This window comes from Ambystoma mexicanum, chromosome 2q, assembly GCF_040938575.1.
Source record: "Ambystoma mexicanum isolate Mex_15411 chromosome 2q, UKY_AmexF1_1, whole genome shotgun sequence".
NCBI lineage: Eukaryota > Metazoa > Chordata > Amphibia > Caudata > Ambystomatidae > Ambystoma > Ambystoma mexicanum.
The window spans coordinates 1,275,087,699-1,275,099,778 of record NC_090924.1 but is presented as its reverse complement, the minus strand read 5'-3'; the positions used below and the strand labels follow the sequence as shown (position 1 = coordinate 1,275,099,778).

Here is a 12,080-nt window from a genome sequence, read left to right as displayed (position 1 = left end):
ACTGCGCTAGCTCGCTTCTTTGGGTTTACACGCTAGTTTTTCCAGCCTCGACCGCCACGGTCACTCCTCTGTACCTTCGGTCCGCCTCCCTCGGACTACCTTTCCCTCTCTCTCCCTTTCCTCGCCTCACCTCTTCTTTCCGCTTTCTCCTTACCTTCCGGCTTGTTTCCTCTTACGGTGCGCTGTCCTCCGCGCCCGCCTTCCCTTCGGCTGCGCTGTCATCCAGCCGCCCTGGTTCCTGTTGCTCCGGAGTAGTTTTCTCCGCTGGTACCCTTTCCGGTGGCTCTTTCTCTCTGGGTCCTTCTCTACTTTGGATGTCCGGCTTCGCCTGCTCCCATCAGCTACCTGCCTCAAGAACTCCACTACAACTGCTTGCTCCGGATCCTCTCAAGCCGCTGCACTCCTCGGAGGGTTTTTTCTGCCTGAACAGGCTTTTTCCCTTCACACTGTCTGGTCTCGGGAAGGGGGCCCAGGTTTGCTATACTTTAGCGCTCACTGTGGCTTCCTCTCGAGACAGATACGTTCTACACAAAAAGGAGAAGGACTACCTCTCTCACAGGCAACTGCAACCACAGGATTTTGAATCAGGTGAGGAGAGTGGGGAGGAACGGGAGTTAGCGGAATCTTCCAGCCAGGACAGTGTCTTCGAGCATCCAAGTATTCCAGAGTTATGTTATTTGTGTAATGCAGTATGCAATGGATGTCGTAGAGCATCCTAGCGCATTCTAGAGTTATGGTATGTATTTGATGCAGTATGCAATGGATGTCGTAGAGCATCCGTGCATTATACAGTTATGATACAACGTGATGTAGATGCAATGGGTGTCTTAGAGCACCCGTGCACGATACAGTTTAGTTATGTCAGAATATAATTTTTAAGGTCTTTTGGTGCACGTTAAGTGTTTGGCCTACAGTACCATGCTATTATTGATTGGACCATCTAGTTATATTGCACACATGTGTGGGGGTAATTAACCCATATATGTGTGTGTATCTTTAGACCCACTGTTCCTTTTTGCGGGGCAATCATGTTTTTTGTGTGCGCCCTTTGTGTTGTTTGTGGCTTTTCTTTGTCTTCCTTGCTTTTGTGGATGCTCTGTGGAAGTGGTATGGTTGGGATCCTGTCAGGTGTGGTGATGTAAGTGTGTGTGTGTTGGCCCCTTCCTGTAGTCTTATAAGGACTGCCTTGTAAGGACTGCCTTTAAAGCCCCGTTTCCACCTAAGCCCGCATAGAAGTCATGATTTCTAGAGGAAGGCAACAAACCTACTCAGGGCCTGAAAGGCAAGGCTTTGTGCTACACAAAAATGGTTTATCATGGGTAACATGTAGCCCAGACAATCCGAATCCACACAGAGCTCCACCATGGATGAAGCACTCTTTACCAGGTTGACGAATAAAATGACATCAAAGGGGTGTGGCTGTTTAACTGTGTTATCTCAGGAGTCACCATGTCAAACCAGTCAGGGCTTATTTTTAGAGATTAGTGTGCCAGGAGGACCCCGGGACACACAGTTATGACTTGAGGAAAGGGGTGCCTTTGATTACAAGGGCATCCCCCTGTGCATGGAACTTTGGGCTCCAGCAGGCTGCAAGAACGCCCATGTGACCTTTGTTTTGCCCTGTTGCCACAAAGAAGCAGTTTGCTGGAGGTTGTCAGGAGACTGCCCCTGGCAGGGTCACGTTTGTGCACTATGCTTTTTGTAATGAAGCATCTATGAAGGTGAGTCTGATTGGCAGAACTCACCTTCAGAGTCGGAAATTGCAGCCATCATGTTTTAAAATAAAAATAAAAGCTATACTGCTCTCACAGATGGCAGTGCTTTCAAAATGATACTAAAACATTGACCATGTCACCTATGTGGACAGGTAATTCCATACCACCAGAGGACCTTCACACTCGAGGGTGGTTTCGGGGAAAGGGAATCTAGCAGCCCAATAACCGGATTGGAGCCCTATTGAAAATAACAAGCCTTTCTTAAACTTTATCTAAGCCAGCTTCCAAAGTTACTTAACCATTTAGTAAGTCCTTCCCAGGCATCTACACGCCACGAGGTAAAGTAGATAAAATAACAGTCAAGAAACATGTCCTGGGCTGTTTATTCAATGCCTTGAGTAGAACATCTTATCACTGCTTTTGAACTGCTATTTAATAATTTCAGCTGCTTGCTTGAGGAATGTTAAGGAGGCATTTCTCGTTGTTTAAAGAGCCAGGGAAATGCAGGTAAAATCAATCGGCAACCAGTAAGCATTGATGATCTATAATAATCTCAATTTACACTAACCTAAACTCTTGATGCTAAAGGAGGATTTGGGTAAAGAAAAAGTAGCCTGGAAATTGGCAGAGAGACTGAGGAAATACTGAAGAACGGTGTGAGAAGCCAGACATCTCTATGAACCGATCCAGCTGGAATTAGCAACTCGGGCTGTGCCGTTTCTTCACCTGGTCGGCATGCTACAGCCAAAAGCCACTAGGTGCTGCTGACCGGAAGTGACGTGAAAGCAACCATGCCACTCCAGCAGCATTCATCAGCAGTGTTCTTGCTTGCTGTTAAGTCCGTCTTTTAAAGACATACCCTTAATTAAGCCAGGTGGGACTTGCATATGCTCCCAGCCTGCAGACAGGAATGGCCAGATTGGACCTGGTTGGATGTTTCCTCAGGTTCGCTTTCTTAAGTTCGAAATAAAAAATACTCATTGACCAGTGCTTTAAGTGGGAGGCAGAATCGAGCGTGTGTCTAGTTAGAAGGCGTGGCCACTTGTACTTAGGTCATATCTACTAGCTAGAGTTCCCCCACTCGCCAATGGGGAGCGGCGGCCTGGCAATTGCTGGGGCACACTGGTATCATGCCTTTTGTTGAGCCCAGCCTCTCCTTTTTGTTCCAAACTCACAGGCTCTGAGCCCCGCTGACAGGCTGGCTGCCTGCTTGGGTTGTTGGAGATTGTGATTAAGAAACAAAATGAGAGGCCTGGGGCCCCAAAGATATTATAGCAGTGTGCACCAACTATCCTTTCTTTCTTAATGAGAGGACCTAAACCCAGCAGGCAGCTCTTTCATTCAAGAAGCCGTGTGGTAACAGGGCTGCCTGCAGTTGTTGGCGCTTCAGATTAGAAAAAGGGAGAGGAATTAGCCTTTTATCTGATCAGAAGCTTTGATGCCTGCAGGCAGCCCTTTAACCATGTAGCCTGTTGGCTAAAAGGGCTGCCTGAGGGGGTCGGTGTACCTGTTGCTAGTTGGGTGGCTAAAGGCAGCGCCGGTAGGGCCCATATTATGAGACTGCTTGGGCACCAACACGGCTAGCACGGCCCACTTAAAGCCCTGATTTGTGACTAAAAAGCGCAGGAATCGTAAAAGTGAAGGTTCCAGTTTTACAACATGAAGATTTCTGGGAATTGTAGGACTTGTGTCTTGCGCATAGCAAATTAGACCAGCTGCACAAAGTGGCTTTATCAATCCATCACATCCTGCCATTGAATGTCCACAGGTCCTCACTGTGTGCAGATTGCTATTTATTTTACTGTGATTATTCTGAAAAGGCTGTTCTCAAGGTATTTTCATGTGAGCGTACAACACTCCTATCTTGAGGACGCAGGGAGGAGATTGCCCCACCTCTCTGAGCACTGGAGGAGCCTATGGGTGGCCATGTTTTAAGGCAGGACTTTGTGTGATGACTTGCATCTGTTACCTTTACACGAGTAAAGGGTGGCAAGATTATCTGAACCGGAAATCGGAACAATACAGTAGGCATAGACGAAGCACATCAAAGCTGAAGCCTGAAACACACACACACACACACACACGCCACAATTACACATACGACTACCAAAACCGGTATATCGGAGATGCCTTGACTGGGGTCAGATTTGTGTTACCCTTTCTTTCTATAGTGACCCGTTTATCACCTTTCAAACCATTTGTGGAGCGTTTTCAATAGCTTCAACTTTTTCAGGGAGGTTTTGTTTTTTGCCCTTAGGCACGTTATCAAGGTGGCACACTGTGAACATTATTGGGACACTGGATGAACACACATTTTCTATCACTTATATCCCTTCCTCGCCCTGCGCCAACCTTAATTGCTTTTGACTCTTTTTGCTGTGGTTTTTAGTCACCATGTGTGGAAAACAATGCTACAGAGAGGAAAGAAAAGGGGGTGGGGGGCGGGTGGTTGAAATGGGAACTGTGGTGTTATTGGCATTAATTGGCTGAATGGCAGATTGCCTTTTTTGTGCCCTGCTACCCTCCATGCGATCTTCTGTCAGCATTTTTCAGTGCAGGCACCAGCAATTAGAATGAAACGCAGAGTCTTGTCATTTATGTCATCTTCGTAACATACTCCTGTCCAAACCCTAGTGTTACATCACTCATCTTAGTCCCATGACCCTCTTTCTAGTATATCAATAAAGCCCTAGACCTTCATCATATTTCAAGTCTCTCATCCTATTCCCTCTTCCTAGTCTCCAGTTGTACTGCCAAGTCCATCGTACAAGTCCTAGTCTCTTGCCTATACCCTCATCACTAGTCTATCTTCCTGGTCACACATCCTAGCCTCCTTCGTCATAGTCCCTTGTCGCTCATCCTTAGTTCAAGTCTCTCATCTTGGTTGTAGTCTCCCCTGCTAACCCATGTCCAAATCCTAGTCTCTAATCCTAGTCCTAGGCTTGGTCTTGGTCCCTTGTCCTAGTCTCTCATATACACCCTAGTATCATCATCCCTAGTCCTAGTTCTTTGTCTTGGTCTCTCATTTCTATTCCTTATTTTTCATCACCCTGCTCGTTTTTTTTCCCATTCCCTTGTCCTCCTAGTCTCATATCCTAGAACACTGTCCGAGCCCCAGTCTCCTACCACGTCTTTCGTACTAACCTCTTGTTGTCCTAGTCTCTTTTCCATAGTCCTCTTCCCGGTTCTTCGCCCCTCCTTTTCCTCGTACCTTGTTCTTCATCCTAGTATCTTGTGCTAGTCTTAACCTCTCATCCTAATCCCAGTCTTAGTCCTAGTTCTAGTCAGTCTTGCGGTGACAGTCACTTTCTCCCAGTCTTTTGGTACAGTCTCTCTGTATTGCTTAATCTATCCTTTAACCCCACACAATCTCCCTTTCCTGTCTCCTTTTTGCTCTGTCTCTCACTGTTTCGCTTTCTCTCTTTCTCACCCTCTCACTGGGCAGTGTGGTGGAGTTGGGGTGGAAATGGCACAAGAGAAGGTGAAGAAAGAATTAAAGTCTGCATGGAGAGTTGGTAAGGTGGCTGGATGCTGAGAGCCTAAATGTGATGTAATCTAGGAGACCTTTGCTCTGTTATGCTGCACCAACCACCCCATAAGATTGCATATGACTAAGTGTGTGGCATTTCTACATGTGTGTGGCATTTCTACATGTCACAGCTGGATACCCCGCTTAGTTGGAAGATTTGAGGTATCCATTGTACTTAAGTTCTGGTTTCTAGCGTGAAACTTGCAGGCAAGCAATGAGTAGAGCAGCTGCTTCAGCTGACTGAGGTAAATGGTAAGCTGTGAATGCTGCCCAGATGCTTCTCTAGGTGGCAGCTATAAATAGCATGTTGAGAGAATGTTGATGCACTCTTTGCATGAGCATGCCTCGTAAACTTGTGCTTTGCCTTGGTACAGCACAGTAGTCTCATCGTAATGCTCATGGTTTCATATCATGTGTGTCGGAAATTCTATTTCAAAGTGTCACAGTCCTACATTTTGCGCTGTAGTAAATAGACTGTTAGGAGTTGCACCGTTCTGATGGACCTCTTTTAAAGCCAGGTGTAATTTGCGCTTCAATGTATTTTTTTAACTTTATTGATGATGCCTTGTTAGATAATCCAGAGATCAAAAGCATTTTTGACAGCCTCCATAACGGGTGGTGCAATCTGCACGTTTCACGGCTCAGAGCCCATGTAAGATATTGTAAAATTATTTAATCCATCCACAAGAGGCTAACAGCTAACATAATAGACATATGATGACCAGCCAGCTATCTGACCTAGCAGTTATTTGAATTGAATCTGTCTGTTCTTTGTGGGGCTGCAGAAATTCAAGTCTATAACTTGTGATGAATCGCAGGATTCTGTCACTTCCCCAGGGGAGCCTTTCCTTGTGAGTCTAGGGAGGTGAGCCCGCAACGCAATACCCTTCCTAGGGGTAGAGGCAAGTGGGACCTCAACGGGAGAGGCTACCCCCCACCCCCGGGATAAGGACTCCCATTCCGATCAGGACTTCCCTGCCCTAATACCTCAGCAACCGAAGTTAATAAAACCTACTGGAAGAAAACCGGATGAATCATTATACATTTGCTACTGAGAAACTTCACTGGAGGAAAGGTACCTCTTTGGTACTGCGATAAAGGAAACCAACTGAACAATAAGGATCAACAGTTCAACACAAAAGAAGCCCTATAGCGTTACACAGGGAACCCCCCTGCAGAGTGTCATAAGTGTTGGAGGCGGAGATGCCATGACACGAGTAACCCAGGAAGATCAAAGCTGCTGGGGCAGCAGAGCGTGACGAGAACCAGAGGTGGTGCGGTTTCTCATTCACAGAGGAAACCTGGATGCAGTTCTGCCCCAGTAGCACAGGGAAGCCGAAACACTCGGAAGAGTTGAGCAAACAAGTACATGTCTCTGGAAAGAGATATCAAGACCTACAGAGAGAGGAGAAGAGAAGGGGAAACTCTTTCCTGACTGCAAAGGAGTACGTGAAACACCACAGCAGAGAGTGTCATCCAGCGAGAAAGCGTTAACATAACTTGCTGTTCTGCCACATGGAGAAGAGCGGAAGAGACGACCTACCGAACCGGTGAAGCAGTCCCAACTCCACGAAAGTAACGGGAGGAGCAGGAGACCCGGGGAGGCTAGCAAGTATAATAAACCCTATACTCATACTCGTCTTAGTAAGACCCAAAGTAATCCAAAGAGTGAGAATCATCATTGGGTCAATCGACTCGTCCCACTGAGATGAAAAATAACCAGAAGAGTGAGCATCATCACTGGGTCAATCATACGCATCCAAGTGAGAAGCAAAGTAATCAGAAGAGGTAGACTTATCACTGGGTCAATCCTACTTGTCCCAGTGAGACGCAAAGTAACCAGAAGAGTGAGAATCATCACTGTGCCAATCGTACTCATCCAAGTGAGACGCAAGAACCAGAAAAGTGAGAATCATCATTGGGTCAATCATACTATCCCAGTGAGGCACAAAATAACCAGAAGAGTGAGCAACATTACTGGGTCATTCATACGTGTCCGAGTGAGACGCAAAGTAACCAGAAGAGTGAGCACCATTACTGGGTCATTCATACGTGTCCGAGTGAGACGCAAAGTAACCAGAAGAGTGAGCACCATTACTGTGCTTATCATACTCATCTTAGTGACAAGTCAAGTGATAAGAGGATTGATAACTTTGAAAAGAGTAGGAGTACCCAAGATACAAGTTGTTTGTCAGACAAAGAGAGACTCTCAAGCTTGTGTGAGTAAGCCAGAGGGAAAATAATGCACAGAACCATCATGTCTTTGAAAAAGACTTTGAATAGTCAAGAGAGGAAAGGCCAAGAGTTGTGGAAACCCCTAACTGAACTAAAGGAACTGATTCAAGTGATAGCCAAGATCTATCTCAAGATTCTATATTGAAGAAAGCCTGCTGAGAAAGCTGCACCAGGAGAAGGGAGTCATTCTCCTGGACTTAAGTTGTTTTGATGGTAATGGTAGGGTCAGAGTAGCTAAGATTTGGACAGAGGACAGACTATTACTTTTGGACTTCCCAACTTCCCGACGAGCAACCCAGTTAGTTGTGTTAGGTAGGGAACCCCATAGTTTAGGGAAAGTGAGGCATTTCTTCTTATTTAAATAAAATCCAGTACAAAATAGAAAATTCTACACCGACTCCTTCTGACCCTCGACAAATTGTAAAATTCAAACTGCAAAAGGCAAAACTATTGGTTTTGCCATGTTGTTTTCTTCTGCTATTCTTGTTCTCACCCCCCTTCTATTGTATCCCATCAGTTCTCCACTCTTTCTTTACTCTCTTTATTTTTTCAACCATTTACTCATCTAGGGGAAAAAAAGATGCTTATGTTTACGTTTCTTTCATGCACACTGTGAGAAACCAGAAGGTGTCTCACCCGCTAGTCTCCAGGTGGCCAGGACACGGTCATCACTTTTGGATCCAGTTCCTGGGGGTGGACTAGTGCGGGAGGATCACCTTGATGAGGGGTCCTCAGGGAGTGGAAGTGGGACACCAGAATGTGAGACGCGGTATCCCCTCCCAATAACACCTTTTCCCCATTCTACCAGGTAAGATACCTAGGATTTGAACCCCCCTCCCCCTTTTTCCTACACACACTCTTTCTCAGTGACAGTTTACTGTGAGCGACAAAGGACTAACACCAGACCCGTATACCTGACATGTTCCAACACTATGGGCAGGCAAGGTCAGGCAATTACAAATTATTACACACACCTGACTTCCATCACACTTACCCACACGGATAAAAGGCGGAGCACGAAAGCACACTCTGAGCGAGGCAAACCACATGAGGAAACAGCAGTTCCAAGATAGCAGTTTAATACAAGGAGAAAGACGGCGAGACCAGAGAGAGTTGGAGTTGCAAGGATGGAAGTACCTGTGACCCCTAAAGACTGTTACTTTCGTGAACCTTGGAAAGTAAGAAACCGAAGACCCGGAACTAAGGCTGATCAAACCTGCAATGTTTCGGAGGTACCCTGGGATCTCCCGTGGAGCGATTGCCGCTATGGTATGTCATTGGCTCCTACACCAAAGCAGCATCAGAAAAGACAGCACAGCCGGTGAGTCAGAGAGACTGATACCAAACCAGCTTGTGTTTTGAACCAAGGTTGCAAGTGGCAACATTGTACAAAGAGAACAGTGTGTGAGGCGTTCACAAAGAGCGATGCAGATATGAGTGGGAACCAAAAGGAGTAGTTGAACTTTAGAATTGAACTTTGGGAGGCCAAGAAAAGATACCATACACAGAGTGGTCCGGCACCACGTGGGTGCTCATTCGAAAGTCTCTGTTAGGTATCCAACTGATGCTGGGTGTGAGAAAAAGGAATATTTTTTATGGATGATCCTTGTTTGTATTATTGCAAATTTGGGTTTATTTTAATGACTAAAAAGTGTGTTGGGTTGGGAGGGGAGGTTGTGTTTGTTTGTGCCTGTTTGTTGTAGTCCTACTTGTTGTGGTTGTCGGATTCTTATTCATGGTTATGTTTTAGATCAGTACGTATTGAAATTGTTGATGATGAAATCAATGTAACAGGATTATTATTTATTATTATCCTTAAATTCTGTTATTAGAAGGGATATTGTTTAATGATATTGTTATCTAAAATGTAACTTTTATTATATTTCATGTATTTTATTTTCGTTGATGGAAAATATAGAAATAAAGAGGTTTTTTTTAAAAAAAAAGGAATATTGAGATCAAAGTGGTCATGCAACGGATCAAGCTAAACCCTGTGCACATTCGAAAGTCTTCGATAGTTTGAAGTATATCACAATTGGTCCGAGCCCGGCTGAGGGAGACTGATTGATTGAGTGAAAGAAAGGGATCTGAGCCCGGCTGAGGGGGGTCTGGGGTGAACCGTGAGTCACCTGAGAAAGAATTATCTGAACATACTGTCAAAGGAATCTGAGCCCGGCAGAGGGGGATCCAGGGTGAACACCCAAATTGAATACTGAAATGGCAAAATAACGTTTTCGTGTTGTTTTTGTATACCAGACCCTCTGAGTCAAGAGACTTACAAGAAGCAAAGAGGCTTGAACACAGAAGGTCTAGAACTGTGAAAATGGAACTCTATCCTCATGCCGTAGACGCCAGAGTGTGTGCTTTGCTCGAGTGAACCGCCTTGTCCCGTGCTGAAAACGTGAGGAAGGGAGGCCAACGGCACAAACATCCTGACTTATCATTTTGTAAACACCTTTTTCTTTTTCACGAACATCACCCCACATTATTTGTAAATTAGTAGTAAGGATTGGCAATCTTTTTGTTTAACTAAAAGCCCTTTTTTGTTGACAAGACTCCACTAGGACTGCATTATTATTATTTCATCGTAGTAGCTTGCTCCCATCTATAGATTTAGGTTTAGATAGGCGTTTATCTCAACCTTTTGAACGTTCAATAAACACCCATGCCTTCCTTACAACACCAAGCTTTCCTGTTTACCGGACATGCACTCCATCCACTTATTGGGAAGCAGGACATGTTGTGGGAAATGTGGTCTGTCCCCCTCAACCAGGTCGTCTAGTCAAGCTACTTAGGCTGCTATAATCTCTCCACTAGTTATTGGTAACCATGAGGCTTCCTGAATTGTAGGTTAGCACCTTTGCAAAACAGTTCTAAATCATATTTTGGTTGAAAAGCTGAACTTTTGATGGACTGGTCTAAAATGCAATACTATTCAATGCAATGAGATTAATAAAATGTTGAGACGGGTCAGACAATAATTATATCCCTACAATAAACAAAGTGGCTTGAAATCAAGACAGTTGGCATTAATACCGGAGACCAGTCTCTAAGCATGGGGGCAGGATTCAAACATGTGTTGCTCTTCTCTGTCTTGCTTGCAAGACAAATGTGTTGCCCCCGAGCTATCCTCCCAGCCCATAGAATGATGCCACCTTGTGTCACCATGGTTCAATTTCTATTCCTTATACTTTGTGATCTGCTAGTTTAGTAGGTTCAATTGCGCTAAACAGTGACTACAATGATCAGTCTGCATCAGGCTGTTTAATGAAAACCCAAGACTATGTTGCATGAATACTGTGGAAGAGTGTTGCATGTTAGTTGAGCCATCTGGCTTGTGAATGGATGGATGCTTGTGGTATCGTGCAGAAGAGATGCAACCTAGCATTTCAGACTGGACTTCCTTCTTTCCCGATGTGATTTGCATATGGTTTTTCCCCTTTTATAATGGCTTGGCCGGCTGAAAAACGAGGGTCTGGAGGGTTGCCTAGAGCAATGCATGAAGGTAAACTGTCCAGCTATCGACTTGTTTTGTTTAAGTCACAAGTGGTGCAGGTATGCCCGGAAATGGTCCCGAGCATGTTGGGCTTAGCGACCCAAGCTACACCTCATTGGTGACGCCCAGTGAGGCCAAAGATGTTTTGGGTTACTTGTAGTCTCATGCAGAAGGGATGTGACCAAGCAGTTTGGGCTGCACTGCCCTCTTTGGAGTGGGACAAAACCTAATTTTCATATGGTCTTTCCCCTTTTGTAATGTCCTATCAGTCTGAAGACTCATGGTCTGGAGGATTGCCTAGCACAATGCCCAGGGCTATTATCAATTCAAAACCTTACAGCAGTCAACCTTCTGTGTTGTGCTTTGTGAGTGCATGAGCCAGTGAGTACTCCCTGCCTTTCTAACTACCAAATGGACTATACCTGCAAAAGAAAGTACATTTCATTTTGTACTTAATGTCTCCTGCGTATTCCTTTAATAGGAAAGAACAACTCTTTACAACATTGCTAACAGCTCAAGTTTACAGAACTCTTTTGTTGTGGAACAGGGACATCAGCCACTCCCTTAAGGAGTGCCAATCCTTACCTTTTGTACAATTATGCCAGCTGTAGGCTGTAATTGGGTTATCCTAATCGGCAGCAGATTGCTGTTTGCTGAGGTTGGTGTTCGTTTTTGCATGCCTCTGCTGGGTTTTGAGTATTTAGTGTTGGTTGGTGTTCTTCCTAATTCAGGCCTGTTTTCTCAGGGTTGCAGCAGTTTAGAGTTCACGAGAAAGGTTTGTTGGTGGAGGCCGCACAGTCGTGGATGGCGCGTCCATTGCTGGCAGGCGGAGCAGGGACAACTCTTTCTTGCCTCCTTTTTGGGACTCTGGTTCCTGACTTGCAGCATGCTTTCCATTAATGTGGCCGCTGAGATGACAAGCTTTGGAAAGGACAGCAGGTTGGTGGTGTTACTGGAATGCTGCACTATGGACTTTCTGGGACGCACAGCATACATACTGTGACGAAATGCCTACTGCTCTGCAGGAGTACAGAGCTGAATAGTGACTAAATCTCCTAGTCAGCCCCACACTACTTCCAAACCAACAGTGCCCCTAAGGTGAAAC

At 45.3% G+C, this 12,080-nt stretch overlaps 1 protein-coding gene across 2 annotated transcripts in view; it reads left to right on the top strand.

Annotated features, from left to right (window-relative positions):
* Positions 1-12,080, top strand: part of LOC138570089 (Krueppel-like factor 8) — a 1,505,457-nt gene that overhangs the window by 482,423 nt on the left and 1,010,954 nt on the right. The gene's annotated exons all lie outside the window — the stretch shown is intronic.